Source organism: Pygocentrus nattereri, chromosome 28, assembly GCF_015220715.1.
Source record: "Pygocentrus nattereri isolate fPygNat1 chromosome 28, fPygNat1.pri, whole genome shotgun sequence".
In the NCBI taxonomy this organism is placed as follows: Eukaryota; Metazoa; Chordata; class Actinopteri; order Characiformes; family Serrasalmidae; genus Pygocentrus; species Pygocentrus nattereri.
In genome coordinates this window covers 18,809,640-18,825,347 of record NC_051238.1, presented here as the reverse complement: position 1 = coordinate 18,825,347, position 15,708 = coordinate 18,809,640, and the positions used below count along the sequence as shown (strand labels likewise).

General features: G+C 42.7%; 1 protein-coding gene and 1 long non-coding RNA gene across 2 annotated transcripts in view; one reads left to right on the top strand and one right to left on the bottom strand.

The window, feature by feature from the left end:
* The window catches only part of kcnc4 (potassium voltage-gated channel, Shaw-related subfamily, member 4), a 35,873-nt gene that overhangs the window by 15,589 nt on the left and 4,576 nt on the right, over nt 1–15,708 (bottom strand). The gene's annotated exons all lie outside the window — the stretch shown is intronic.
* On the top strand, nt 9,937–15,567 carry LOC108442128. The gene is made up of 3 exons (XR_001859001.2): nt 9,937–10,237; nt 14,201–14,332; nt 14,865–15,567. It is a non-coding gene; the product is annotated as an uncharacterized LOC108442128 (long non-coding RNA).

Genomic DNA, 15,708 nt, shown 5'->3' with positions numbered 1-15,708 from the left:
CTGAGACTAGATAAGCTATGAGCTAATCACACTTAGGCTTTAATGAGAAAATGGACATGTAGTAATAACATCAAGTAGTTCTCACATTTCTTGAAGTGCAAAAGTGTAATATCATTATTTAAACCTTACACTAATTGGGCTCAAAACAACCTAAATGCTATTTGCTTTGTTGTTGGAAAAGCTAGAACATATTAATAGAAAATGTCTACTCATCAAAATATAACATCGGTTTAAATTATGTGATATATTGCTGCATGAATGATGCTGCTACAAAATGAATATGACAGGCATTCCCACCATAAATAAACAAAAAAGCAATATTAAACTGCTTGTGGTAGAAGAAATGGAAACCATGAATAAGCTACGTCTAATACAGTATTACTTACCTGAGAAAGTAAATTCATTAGACGTCTTTTCTAAATTGCATTTTCATATTAAATAGTCAGGAGAAACAGGGGTAGACATTGCTAATTGCCCGGGGCCCCAGCTAAAGCATTTACATTTTTGCCTCTTACAATGCAGAGCCTACAGCCTGAATGGCCACTTGACTTGTTTTGGTACTGAAGAATTCAACAAATTATTGCCACATTATTTATTTGTTAGATAGCAATTAGCACAGATTTTTGTGGCCACCACAAAATCTGTCTACCCCAAACTCATTTTATGACAACGTGTACTCCTAACTAAACATATTAGTAAATCTTCCCTGTGGAAAAAAAATACTATAGTAGACAGATGTCAGAATTAGCAGAGTTATCACAGGCAAGCGCCTCCATCCACACACACACACACGTTCAGAGCCTGGTCAAGGTCGGCATGTCCAGATGCTTCTAATCTGGGCTCAGTCATCAATACCAGGACTAGCAGAAGCGCACACACAGAAAAAAAATGCCCAGAGCAGAGACTTGACAGACACACCAGTCTGAGTGTCTGAGCGCATTTGTGTGTGTGTGGGGTGGGCGCAGCTGTATACACTGCCTCTCATGCCAGCTGTTCATTATGCCAGGCCCGTACCTCACTGATCACACAGGGATATTACTCAGCAGGTTCTGCACCTGTTGCTCATTCTGTGACTCCTGCTCTACTAACAAGTTCGTCTTCTTAAATCAGTTTAACACAGTAAATTAGTAATGCATTAGGCAAAATCTCACCCTGGATCAGCTGGGAACAATCCAATCACAACACTGCTTGGATCTAGACCACCAGGCAGTTTTAGCTACTAAGCAACAGACCTCTGATGTTGTGTCATTTTGTAGTCAGTCTATCTAGCTCAGGATTTAAGCAATAGGAACACACTGATGTGGGAGCTATAAAAGCAAATACCTGATATTTTTCCTCAATGACAGCTTGTGTAATTCCTGCTGGGTCAGTAGAGTTTTGGGCCTGTTACTGTGAGTTAATATATAACTCATGCATTTCAGTACAAGAATGCACAGACAAACTTAAAATGCTGCATCCAAGTGTATATCTGTAGTAATTAAGGTTGAACCAGCAGCGCTCACCTCAAATGGTTCAGCCCTCGTTTGCTGATTGTAACTGAGTCTCGTACAGTGGATAGAGTTTAAATGAAGATGTATTTTAGCCTAATTTTTCATTCCACCTTAAATCATCTAATAATTACATTCGGATTTGTGTCTTTTGCACTATTTAAGGTGAATGGAAATTCGAAAAAGAAGCTAACATCAGCCTTGAGATATTTGCAGTCTGGTTCTGGCTGACACAACAGGCAGAACATCTACAGAGTGCATTACTTTTTCTGCATTACCAATGTAACAAATGTTATTTGTGAATCATCTGAAGACAGCAGCAGCAAAAAACAGGAAAAAACAAGGCGGCACAGAGAAGACAAGAATGAAAAAGCTACTTAAGGAGGATGAGGATAAGCAAGGGGGCAGTGAGAAATGCTGACCTTTACTTACTTAGCTAGTATTAGTTTGCAGCATCCTGTCATGATTATGTGACATTTAAGACAAAAGCTTTTGGCAGTTTTCATTTAATCACTAGCTGGCCACACTGGTGATCTTAGTGTAGCATAGACATAATACATAAGAGGTGAAAGTAAGAAATAAATAAACATCAACAGATTTTAGAAAAAGTTATTTTTGAAGTACAGTACTCTGGTGTGTGTGTGTCTGCAAGAGCAGTGGTGGACAGTGACTAAATAAATGTAATTTTTTTCTGTACTTAAGTAGTTTATACTTTATACTTAAAGTATCTCCTCTCCATGGATCACCACCTTATCGTGGTGGAGAGGTTTGTGTGCTTGAAGGACCCTAGGAGCTATGTTGTCTGGAGCAAAAGCTCCTGGTAGGGTCTCCCATGGCAAACTGGTCCTAGGTGACAGGCCAGACAAAGTGTGATCCATAACCACCCCTATGAGGACAACAAAGCCGGACTTGTGTACCCTGCCCGGATCAGGGTTACTGGGGCCCCACCCTGGAGCCAGGCCTGGGGGAGGGGCTCGCCAGCGAGCGTCTGGTGGCCGGGCATTCACTCATGATGCCCGGCCGGGCCCAGCCCGAAGGAGCTACATGAGTCCCCCCCCAGTAGTAGGGGTGCGGTGCATTGTGGATCGGGCAGTGTCCGAAGGCGTGGGCCTTGGCGTTCTGATCCTCGGTTGCTGAAACTGGCTTTTGGAACTTGGAACGTTACCTCACTGGTGGGGAAGGAGCCTGAGTTGGTGCGCGAGGTTGAGAGATACCGGCTAGATATAGTCTGGCTCACCTCAACACACAGCTTGGGCTCTGGGTCCAATCTCCTTGAGAGGGGCTGGACTTTTTTCTTTTCTGGAGTTGCCCATGGTGAGAGGCGGCGGGCAGGTGTGGGCATTCTCATAGCCCCTCGACTCGGCGCCTGTATGTTGGGGTTTTCCCCGGTGGACGAGAGGGTAGCTTCCCTACGCCTTCGGGTTGGGGAACGGGTCCTGACTGTTGTCTGTGCTTATGCACCGAACAGCAGTTCAGAATACCCAGCCTTCATAGAGTCCTTGGGAGGGGTGCTTGAAAGTGCTCCTCCTGGAGACTCGATTGTCCTACTGGGGGACTTCAACGCTCACGTGGGCAATGACAGTAAGACCTGGAGGGGTGTGATTGGGAGGAATGGCCTCTCTGATCTGAACCCGAGTGGTGTTCAGTTTTTGGACTTCTGTGCAAACCACAGTTTGTCCATAACGAACACCATGTTTGAACACAAGGATGTCCATAAGTGCACATGGCACCAGGACACCCCAGGCCGCAGTTCAATGATTGACTTTGTAGTCGTGTCAGCGGACTTGTGGCCATGTGTATTGGACACTCGGGTAAAGAGAGGAGCTGAGCTGTCAACTGATCACCACCTGGTGGTGAGTTGGATCAGGTGGTGGGGGAAGATGCCAGTCAGACCAGGCAAACCCAAACGTATAGTGAGGGTTTGCTGGGAATGTCTGGCAGAAGAACCTGTCAGATTGATCTTCAACTCACACCTCCGTCAGAACTTTGACCAGATATCGGGGGAGGTGGGGGACATTGACTCAGAATGGGCCATGTTCCGCTCCTCCATTGTTGAAGCGGCTGACTGTAGCTGTGGTCTCAAGGTAGTTGGTGCCTGTCGGGGCGGTAATCCTCGAACCCGGTGGTGGACACCCCAGGTGAGAGATGCCGTCAAGCTGAAGAAGGAGTCCTACCGGACATGGTTGGCCTGTAGGACACCAGAGGCAGCTGTCAGGTATCGACAGGCCAAGCGATCTGCGGCTTCAGTCGTTGCCAAGGCAAAAACCCGGGTGTGGGAAGAGTTCGGTGAGGCCTTGCAAAGTGACTTTAAGTCGGCTCCGAAAAGATTCTGGCAAACCGTCAGGCGACTCAGAAGGGGAAAGCAGTGTGCCACTAGCACTGTATATAGTGGAGATGGTGTGCTGCTGACTTCGACTGAAGACGTCATTGGGCGTTGGAAGGAATACTTTGAGGACCTTCTCAATCCCACCCACACGTTCTCCAGTGAGGAGGCAGAGTCTGGGGACACGGGAATAGGCTTGTCCATTACTGAGGCCGAAGTCGCTAAGGTAGTTAAAAAGCTCCTTGGCGGCAGGGCTGCAGGGGTGGATGAGATCCGTCCCGAGTTCCTCAAGGCTCTGGATGTTGTGGGGCTGTCTTGGCTGACACGCCTTTTCAACATTGCGTGGACATCGGGGGTGGTGCCACTGGATTGGCAGACTGGGGTGGTGGTGCCTCTTTTTAAAAAAGGGGACCGGAGGGTGTGTTCCAACTACAGGGGAATCACACTCCTCAGCCTCCCTGGTAAGGTCTATGCAGGGGTACTGGAGAAGAGAGTCCGGCTTATAGTCGAACCTCGGATTCAGGAGGAGCAGTGTGGGTTCCGTCCTGGTCGTGGAACACTGGACCAACTCTTTACCCTCTCCAGGATTCTGGAGGGTTCATGGGAGTTTGCCCAACCAGTCCACATGTGCTTTGTGGATTTGGAGAAGGCATTTGACTGTGTTCCCCGGGGTATTCTGTGGGAGGTGCTTCGGGAGTACGGGGTACATGGCTCTTTGCTACGAGCCATTCAGGCCCTGTACAAACAAAGCAGGAGTTTGGTTCGCATGGCCAGCAGTAAGTCAGACTTTTTCCCAGTGAGAGCTGGACTCCATCAGGGCTGCCATTTGTCACCGATTATATTCATAATTTTTATGGATAGAATTTCTAGGCGCAGTCAGGGGATGGAGGGTGTCCGGTTTGGTGACCTCAGGGTCACATCGCTGCTGTTTGCAGATGATGTGGTCCTATTGGAGACATCAGGCCGTGAACTTCAGCTTTCACTGGATCGGTTTGCAGCCAAGTGTGAAGCGGCCGGGATGAGGATCAGTACCTCCAAATCCGAGGCCATGGTTCTCACGCGGGAAAGGGTGGAGAGCCCTCTCTGGGTCGGGGATGAGCTCTTGCCTCAAGTGGAGGAGTTTAAGTATCTCGGGGTCTTGTTCACGAGTGATGGTACAAGGGAGCGGGAGATTGACAGGCGGATTGGTGCTGGGTCAGCAGTGATGCGGGCTCTTTACCGGTCTGTTGTGGTAAAGAAAGAGCTGAGCCATAAGGCAAGGCTCTCGATTTACTGGTCGATCTACGTTCCCACCCTCACCTATGGTCATGAGCTTTGGATAATGACCGAAACAACGAGATCGCGAATACAAGCGGCCGAAATGAGTTTCCTCCGCAGGGTGGCTGGACTCTCCCTTAGAGATAGGGTGAGAAGTTCGGTCATCCGGGAGGGACTCGGAGTAGAGCCGCTGCTTCTTCACGTCGAGAGGAGCCAGTTGAGGTGGTTTGGGCATCTTGTTAGGATGCCTCCTGGACGCCTCCCTTGGGAGGTGTCACAGGCAAGTCCACCAGGGAGGAGACCCCGGGGAAGACCCAGGACACGCTGGCGTGACTATATCGCCCAGCTGGCCTGGGAGCGCCTCGGAATCCCTCCCAGGGAGCTAGTGGAAGTGGCTGGGGAAAGGGAGGTCTGGGTTTCATTGTTCAGGATGCTGCCCCCGCGACCCGAACCCCGGAGAAGCGGAAGATGATGGATGGATGGATGGACTTAAAGTATCTGCACTTTACTGAAGTATTTCCAATTTGGGCGACTTTTTATTTTCACTCCACTACATTTCAAAGTCAAATATCTTGTAACAAAAAAATGTAACATGTCAAAACGAAAGAACTGTGAAGGAGGAACACCAATCAGGGCACAGTGAGCACTTTGTTTTGAGCTTGTTTCAACCTGTTAGACATGTCAACCCAGTGGAAGCACACGGTCCAACGTCAGCGCTAGTTTATGCTAGTTTATGTTTATGAACAAAGACCTACAGATGCAATACAGTAAAGGAAAACTCATCTGGGATTAAAGCAAGTTTTTATCAAATTTAAATGAATTTTTACTTAAACTAAGTTGCAAATTTTTTTTTTTTATTTAAACTAATTTGTATAAATCTGAAACTGAAACTTTGCTTGTTTGCAAAAAGTAATTTCAGAGCCACTCGGTTCTCCCTGATGGAAATTGTTTACCTTTAGTGTTTTGTGCTTATGATCACTTTAATAGATTTGAGCATCACTAATTATTCACATTCTATTAAAAATTGGTTTACCAAGAGAGACGCTGGAGGATTTTCACCTAAAATGAGTTCATGAAGCGTGTCTTGTTACAAAAATGGTAACAGGACATTAGAGCCTTAATTAATCTTTCAGTATTTTTACTTTTGATACTTAAGTACATCTGAAGACAAATACTTTTGTACTTTTACTCAAGTGGAGGTCTAAAGGGAGGAACTTCTACTTTTACTGGAGTAATATTTTACCTTGGGTATCTCTTGGGTATAACCCAAGTACATGGTTTGAGTACTTTGTCCACCACTGTGCAGTAGTGAAACACAGAGTTTAAGGTAGGCTGGTCTGCATCATGTAACTCCCAGCCTGAAAACAAGTCCAACTCCAGCCCTGTTTTTCACATAGATATCTGCCAATGCTGACCCTGATTTGCTTGTGTTAATTTCTGTACAGGTACCAATGGAGTGAAATGAATAAAATCGCATTTTTAGCTCAGCATCACCTAATCATTCAGCTCTTCTAGAGAACAATAAATACATCATCAATGAAGAATGAAAGAAAATCAAAATATGAATCCTACATACATGCTATGAACAAGCTAACACTCCTGTGAAGGGAAACTCTGCTATGTGAAAGTATATCTTCTTTTAAACTTTAACTTTTATTTTTACCAACTGCCAAAGACACCTTTATATCACACCTGACAAAGCTTGCACAGGTATTCTGATAAGCTTTCCAGTCCTATGATTTCAATTCAGTGTGCAGCAGTGTAGGCTTGCATCTGTATTTTTGGCTCATTAACAACCTCATAATTCAGAAGAACCAAAAAAAAAAAGCTTAAAAAAAGAGTTTGGAAGATTTTTCTTTACCACAGGACGTGACAACAGCCATTCATTTTCCCATAGAAAAAAAAGCACACAACATTTTTGGCTCTGAAATTTTCATTTTTAGTTGTTTGATACTTTTATTTTAATGCTGAAGCTAAGTTTATTCTGCCAGTTCAGTCCATCCATTCTTACATAAATTGACTTAGCTGGAATTGAGACTGTTATGCCATTTGAAGACAATATAACAGCCCGTAAAGTTAAGTAGGGTCTAATAATGTGGGCATCGAACCATGAAATTATACAGCCATAACACATAGCATGGAAATTTTTTACGAGGCAACCTTGTGCGAAAGTTGGAAGCTGGTGAGCACATTAAGCAGTAGGCTTAAGCACTGAGGATGAATTAACTCGCCATTATTTTGGCTGTCAAATAACTTTGCTCTAAGCTGGGTGTCAATGAGTCCGTGCTGTACTGCTGTACTGTAGCTGTTGTACTGTTTTCTAACAAAGCACACCGACAAAACAGTGGCCATTACATCTTCTGTCACTGCTGGAATGTTTAGAGGTAAATTCTACTATGAGAAAAGGTAGAGAAAAAAAGTGAATGAATACAGAGAATTATCCTAGTTAGTGTAAGGGGTAAAACTGAGTGTTTAAAGGAGCAATATGTAATATATTTACTGTACTAAATCATAAAATTACCATGATATGTCATCAGAGATTAAGGAAACATGCTAAGTTGTAATATTGGCTTTTTTATCAGTAGTGCTACAGCCACTATGTCCTCCTTTGAAAATTCTGTTTCATAGCAAAAATTCTGTTTGTGTTTTGGCCTGTGATCCTGCCCACTGCCCATTTCCTAGTCCCATTTTGACACCTCGTGTTGCGAGATATGAAACAAATTTGCTGGCAACCACAGCGTGTTGCAGCCATGGAAGCAAGCAAATAAGCTGAATCCCAACCTAAAAAGCCTCTGCATCATTCTAAAAAGCTCCAAAACCACAGATATAGTAAAACACAAGTAAATACTGGCAATGCATTTGAAAGATGGAACAGCTTACAGCTCCCAAGTTCTTTAAGATGCCAAATTGGCTTATTTTCTCCTGAATGGGTAAGCACTGAGCTCCAGCTAAGGTTAGCTAAGCTCTGTGGTTCGAGTGCTGCTGGGTTATTAAGGCAGATGAGGCTGAAGTCAGCTATCTTTTCACCAGCTTCTAGTTCAAATTTTTCCGTTCCACCTTAAATGGAGCAGCAGTTACATTCCACCTTTAAGGTGGAAAGGGAAAATTCGAACAAGAAGCTGGTAAATAAGAAGCTGACTTTAGCTTCATTCAATGCAGTGAGTATTTCCAGCGCAGCAGGCTTTTGTGTTTTTGAGCTAACGGGCTATGCTTTGGCTACCATACATAGCCAGCCATGCATCTAGCTAATACTGACAGAGTTATAAAAGTCCCCATGAGCTGGTTTATAATTAGCAAACAAAACAGGAAAAATAAATAAATAAAACAAAGCAGATAAAAAATCTCACACCAACTTTCTACATGTTTAAATGCAGCTGAAACCAAACAGTGCCTTAGCCAGAAAGAGCTCAGTTTAGTGACAGGGCCAGTTTAAGGGGAGCCTGGCCTGTTCTGTTGGAGCCTGTCCTGTTTCTCTTCTCAAAAACACCACTTCAAAACGGCAGAGCACCCCGCTAGCAAGGCCTCAATGAATGAGGGTGAATGGAGCTAAACAGCTAAAAAAAAGGAACAATGAAACTTTTTTAATCATTTGTGCAGGACCTTCCTTTAATTTTGGTAAGCAGAAGGACATACTTCACTTTAAAATGCGGAGTATACTGCGTATATTTCCTTTTCTTCACAACTAACGTTTTTGGCTAGAAGATGCTAGCATTACTGCTACTGAGTGTTGATTGGTTAGCATTACTGCTACTGAGTGTTGATTGGTTAGTATGACTGCTACTGAGTATTGATTGGTTAGCATTACCGCTACTGAGTGCTGATTGGTTGGCATTACTGCTGCTGAGTGTTGATTGGTTAACATGACTGCTACTGAGTGTTGATTGGTTAGTATGACTGCTACTGAGTATTGATTGGTTAACATGACTGCTACTGAGTATTGATTGGTTAACATGACTGCTACTGAGTGTTGATTGGTTAGCATTACCGCTACTGAGTGCTGATTGGTTGGCATTACTGCTGCTGAGTGTTGATTGGTTATCATTACTGCTACTGAGTGTTGATTGGTTAGCATTACTGCTACTAAGTGTTGATTGGTTAGTATGACTTCTACTGAGTGCTGATTGGTTAGCATTACTGCTACTGAGTGCTGATTGGCTGGTGAGCTGATCGGCTCAGTGGATTAGTGAAGAGGTTCTCTCCAATTGATATCATAAACAGGCATAATCATAAACTAATCAAATTAACCACTGTGTTTTCCCCACTTTATACTATAACACAATATACTAACAATGTTTACTATCCGGTGTCGACCAGAGGAGGATGGGTTCCCCTTCTGAGTCTTGGTTCCTCTCAAGGTTTCTTCCTCTTGCTCTTAGGGAGTTTTTCCTGGGCACTGTCGCCACTGGCGGAGCTCATGGGGGCTCTGAGCCGGAATTTTTCTTTCTCTTTCTGTCACACTGATTGTTCAGTAAATTGTTTATATAAATAAACTTTGCTGGCTTGCTCGCTTGCACGGAATTCCTCAAGAAAAATAACAGTAAACAAAGCTTTAACTGGTCTGTTTTCTCCTCAGTCCTCGCTTCAAACGATGGAAATAAATCTTTGAAATACACTGAAATGCCTAAATATCTGACGAATTCAAATGAAAATATTCATCTTATTTGAATGAATAATACAGTAAAGAATACAGTAGCTGTGATCTTCACGTGTCCGCTCCTCCCGCGCGGGAAGAAGCGGTGGGAGGAGCTAAAAGAGCAGCTGCACAGCTTCAAGATCAGTTACGGCGCTAGGCTGAAGGGGCGGGGCCGCCACCCGCAGTCCTGCGTTTATCTAACCGCCAAATGGTTTATACCGCCGCTAAACAGACAGAGGGGAGCTGCCCGCAGTCTTTTCCAAAGAACTTCACGAATGATGGTGACAAGCGTCTGGCACAGCAAGCAGACGCCATCACTGTGCTCATAAAAGGCTCCTGCGAGGACTTATCATAACATACAGTACACAAAGCGCTGCCCGCGCTGCCTCTGGAGCGTGTGCGTGTGAGTCCACAGATAAAGACGAGTGAGGGGTGCACTGGGACTGATGCCTGTGTACTCACGCTTTTGCCATGGATGCCTCTGTGGACCTACCGGACTTCTCTGTGTACTATTTCACACAAAGAGTTACCATGACAGTAAGTTTACAATTAAGCAGGCCGTTTTTTAAACCCTGTCACTTGGTGTGAACTCTTGCCAGTGTTAACATCAGCTTTCCGACGTGGTGCATTTACTGAGCCTTTTTCTGAACTGCTTGCTCAGTGAGTTACAAATACAAAAGACTACACAAATCTGAAACCAGGCCTACTGCTGTACCACTGTAACGACAAACTAATGTTTATGAAATGGGTTTAAAGGGCCCATATCATGGTAAGTGAATGAAGTCCACGTGCAGAACCTAAGCTACAAAAACAGCCCATTTTGATTTCAGTGTGTTTATGATGCCACAAAAAACAATCCATTTACATACAGTACCAAAGGTCTATCTTGGCAGAACGCATGTTTTTAAGGACACACACTATTTAACATTAGTAGAAGTAGAAAGATAAATGAAAAAAAGGAAAAGTGCTAGATATTTGTTGAGCTAGTTAGAACAAAATAAATTTGGTTCTGACATATTAGTGCCGTGAACCAGAGTTGTTCCAGCACCAGCACACCTGAGTTAATCGAATGAAGTATCGGTTCCAAGCGAGCCACGCTGGGTATTTAAATGGTAGTAACAAATAATACTGGGCTTCCACAGGTAGAGTTTAGTCATGGTCAAAGCTGGCAGTATACTTAAGTTAAACCGTTATATTTTGAAGTAAACTCACTTTTTTGACCATAACACTGAGGTCAGTGGAGTTCCTGTGGTGCAGCATGCACTGATTGCTGAACTCCTAATCACCACATCATTACTTCTGGGACCTCCGATGGCTCCACTGCATGAAGCGGGAGTGTATTGGTGCTGAGACGTACATCAAGTTCTTTTAAGCCAGCATGTCCATCTGTAGTTTGATTTTGCTCAGTCCTTTCATCATTTTAAGTATATGGCTGACTTATGCAAACTCATTAAGATACAAACACACACACACACACACACACAGACACACATCTTCTAAGCCTTGCACAGTAGTGTAAATCTGTACACAGGCCTATTTAGTCTGCAGCAGTTTAGCTCCATCCATTCACGTTGAACTTATAAGAGTATCAGTCTTAGACACAATAACAACTGATAGTTGAATTTTAAGAAAAAGAGAAGTTGGAAAATGGCTATGTATAAAAGAATCTCACCTATATTTGGTACATAAAAGCACACCAATATAATAAGTCTACTAAAGAAAATAAGGGAAAAAATAATATATGAGAAATGTACAATATGAGCCCTTTTAAAATGAAGCCACCCTCCTACACCTAATTTCAAGTGTATTCAAGTAGGCCTACACAGTACGTTCCACTGATTTTAATCAGTTACATCATTTTCTAGAGAATTAGAATAGTAATATCCTCAGCACCGGGTGTCCAAGCATACTCCAGTTGCATCATCCTGTTCTGCAGAGTCTAATCTCTAATGTCCAGATCTTTCTGAAGACAATGATTATCTACTTCAAGTGTGTTAGATAGGTCAGGTGTGTATTGATAAGCAGGGTGAGGTAGCCCTGACACTGCAGCTACAGGCCTATGTGATGAGAGTAAAAATAACAGTACTACTCGCAGAATTCACAGATTGAGAACAGCTCCCACTGTAAGACCTTGACCTGCTTCAATGGAAAGCTCATGCTGTTGATTACACGAAAGTGTCCATGGAAAAAATCTAACCACCAAAACCAAAGGCTGCACTGTGCGCTGAGTCATAACCGCCGTTAGTCTGAACAAAAAGAAACTTCATCGCTGATACACAAGCCATTTTTCAGTGCTATGTGAAAACCATTTGCTTTGACGCTAATGCAGAGTTCAAGCAGGTTAGACGAGCTTAACGTTTCTTCATGTTTGATACTCAAACCTCCGCATGAGCGTTCCAAATGGTACCTTTTAACAGCTATGCACTAATGTTTTCTCTAATGACCTAAGTGGCTGTTAAGGATTAGAAATGGACTTCTGGTATACCATGCATTGCTGCCTGTTTCTCTTACACTGCTATCTACATCCACAAGAGCATTATCCTTATGTTCCCCAGGGTACCAAAAAGCACTCTGACCATGCAGCCCGGATGATGGTAGTGGATGTTGTGCCCCAACGCAAACAGCATACTCGCTTTGTGGTCATATAGATCCGTTTTCAAAATCCTGTCCACCACCATTTTGTACCACTGCCTGTTTTATTGTAATCCAGCACAAGCATATCGCTGCTGTCGTAAGAAATCCTTGTATCTCCATCAAGCAACATCAAGAGGGTATAGTCTTACTTTACTTGCATACATGCATATTGTCGTATACAAACATTTGAACACCCCAGTCAAATTGTTTGTTGCTTTTCAAAATGAAAACAAGTTAACACATCCAAACTTAAACATTTAAGCATTTTTTTCTGATAATTTCAATTTTTCAAGTTTAACATGTGGGAAATAGCCATAACTTTTGCACAAAATATATTTTAAGTTTTATTTTTGTTCCCCAAAATCTTAAATTCAGCAAATAAACTGTAACTGTGCATTCAGATGTGTAGAACTATGAACTCTATAGAAAATATGTACTTATTTTCACTCATGATGTCTAATGCTGTATGTCCATATTAAACCAAAATGAATAAACAGGAATAAAAATGTACTTTTTAATTCAATATAGATATTTAATTCCTTTACCTCTACAGTGGCATTTTTATTCCCATTATGTTACTGAAATTCTTATCAAGTTGGCTTGACTTTCTTTTTTTCAAACACCCATTCCGCAACAGGCAGAAATGACCTTATGTAATTTCAAAAAAGTGGCCGGAGCATGATCACCCCCTGCACTATTTCAAATGGCCTACATAAAAGCAGCTTGGAACAGTCAAACAGAGCTGCCACGTTAATTTGTATTTGTATTTATTACAGATAAAAGGAGCTTTGATGACAGTAAATGAAATGCAGCAGGCTATTTTTCTTTCATTCAGACACCTGGCTCAAGCCCCTTTCAGTATGGCATGAGAGCAAACAGAGCAGCCAATGAGACAGTGTTCCTTATGCCATAGCCAATTACCCAGCCGGTGATTAATTACTGCTGAGCCAAGCCATGAACACAGTAATGAAGAGGTAGGGCTAAAATAACAACAACAACAGCAACAACACACACAAACACACAAATAATCGTGTAGTCAGTCTCTCAAGTACCAGCTGTCAAAGTGGATCTAATTCACATGCTATAGAATGACTCACAGAATGTGATTTAAAACATGTTACAGTTAATAATGTGGGGAGAACATCTGGAGCCATGACTTTTATTATACATCTAAATTACAGTATGTTCACGCTGGCAAAAACAAATAATCCTGTGTGTAACTGTCACAGACAGTGGTATAGAAAACAGATTGTATGTTAGAGTAGTTTGCTGGCTGGTAGAGCAGAGAGTGCTCTGTGATTATTTTTTATAGTGTAGATATCATAGCTAAAGGTATCAGGGACACCATAGAAGAATCACCTTTGCCCCCCCAAAGAACCTTGATGGTTCTTTAATTTGAAGATGTTTGAGTGTGAAGAACCTTTTTAAAGTTTCAACAGCCTCCAGACAGGGCTAGTTTGCTGGAAAGGGATTAAACCTGGTGCTGAACTATACATTCATATGCAAAAAATGTTTGGTGCCCCTGGTAAAGAATACTGCAAAAAAATTAAAGCACCCTCTACAGAGAACACACTTCAGCACTTTTTAATACACAATTACTGTTTATTTGCTGAATTTAACATTACTCAGATCCATAGCAATTATGCACTAAAATATGTTGGATTTAAATTTGCTTTCACTGGCCTTAATGTCAAGGATCTATACCAGTTAAATTTTTTTTTAAAAAACCAACCGATAATGCCTTTTCACCATTCCCCCTACCTCCTGTGTGTGCAGGTTTTTTTTCTCTCTCTCTCTTCCTCTCTCTCCTCTGATTTACGACACTTCTTACAGACTGATTAACCTCCTGAATTCTGTTTCTAACAGCATTAGTCAGCCAAAGAAGCAGCTATTCAGGAAACATGAGCCCTCTGGCCCATAATGCACCAACAGTGAACACATGAGGGCCAGAGACCACAGCAGGCGAAGCATCAAGACTGGAACCAGGCAGGATGTGAGGTACATCTGTTCCCTGGCTTTACTGAGAGATTAGAATGCACTGGTGGTTATATATTGTAAGAGCTTTTATCTGAAGCAGTTTGTTAGAATGTATCAGCTTTGGCTTTTTCTCTCTCTCCCTCTCTCCCCCTCTCCCTAATTACCTGTTTTACAAGAGGGCACAGCTCTGCTGTAGACTGCCGTGCTTGCTCATACAATGCCCATCTAAATTAATTAGGGAAAGAAAAACAGAGGAAGGTGGGAGTGATTGCAAAGCAATGGTGCACATGTGTGTGCAAGTGTGTTCAGGTGAAGCACTGCTGTCTGTTGAGACAGAAGCACAGAAGGAGGAGATGGTGAAATGCATTGTATTTAACATGCTTTAACCCCTTAAATCGCCAGGACAAACCAGTGGGTCTAGAAGAGTTAAGAAACTTAAGAATAACTAAGCCACTTTGCATTACTGAATAATACACCTAGCCTGAGATGTAATCTGTTGTGCAAAAAGGTTCAATAATTTTTGATATAATACACCATTCTACCCATGTTCTAGCGAAAGCCCTGGTGGCATTTTCAACTGCAAGGAAAGCAACACTACTCTGCTGTCACCATGAGAGGACAAACTTCAGAGTTTTTCGACATGATTAGAGAGGGAGGAGCGACAAGTAAAATCAGTCACCAAATATACTTTTGCAGTGTTTGAAACGTGGAGTTGTACATTCTTTGTTTGAGTGGAGAGACCGACAGTCTGTTCTCCTGTGACCAAGTGTGAGTGACAAGCTGGCTTAGAGTGAACTCACCTCTTTCCATACATCCTAATAAGCTTTAGCAGCATTAAATCATGTCTGCAGTGTTACATCGCCAACCGTCATATTTTAGTATTAGTGCATTCCCGAGCAATGAATGTGAAATAATTAAGTGAGTTCATGAGAGTTATAGCCCTGATTTAAACAAAAAAACGAAACTGAAGAACATGTGATGCATTGGAAAGCAGGGGAGCCAGGCTAGCAATTTTAGCAGCTAGTTAACTTGAAGCAGCGTTCTGTCACTCCCACAAAACGGCAAATTGATGATACTGTAGATCAAACACGACACAAAAACAAAGATTGCCTTTAAACGTTGCTAAAAGGAGGACTCTGTTTGTCTGGCATGAGAGATTCACACTGCAGTTCATGCTTTTTTACACAGTGAGCATCAGATATACAGATTTCTACGATAGAACATAATCCCAGTCGTCTGCTAGCTGGTGTCTGAATACAGTGATATGCTCTGACATGGATGTGGTAGGTGTGATGGCAGTAAGGCGGGTGATCCATCACTGACCTACCGAGCCAGCTAATGTTTGCTGTTCGTATTAAGTTGACGTTGTTGAGAAACTAAAGAGTTTAGCACTGTTG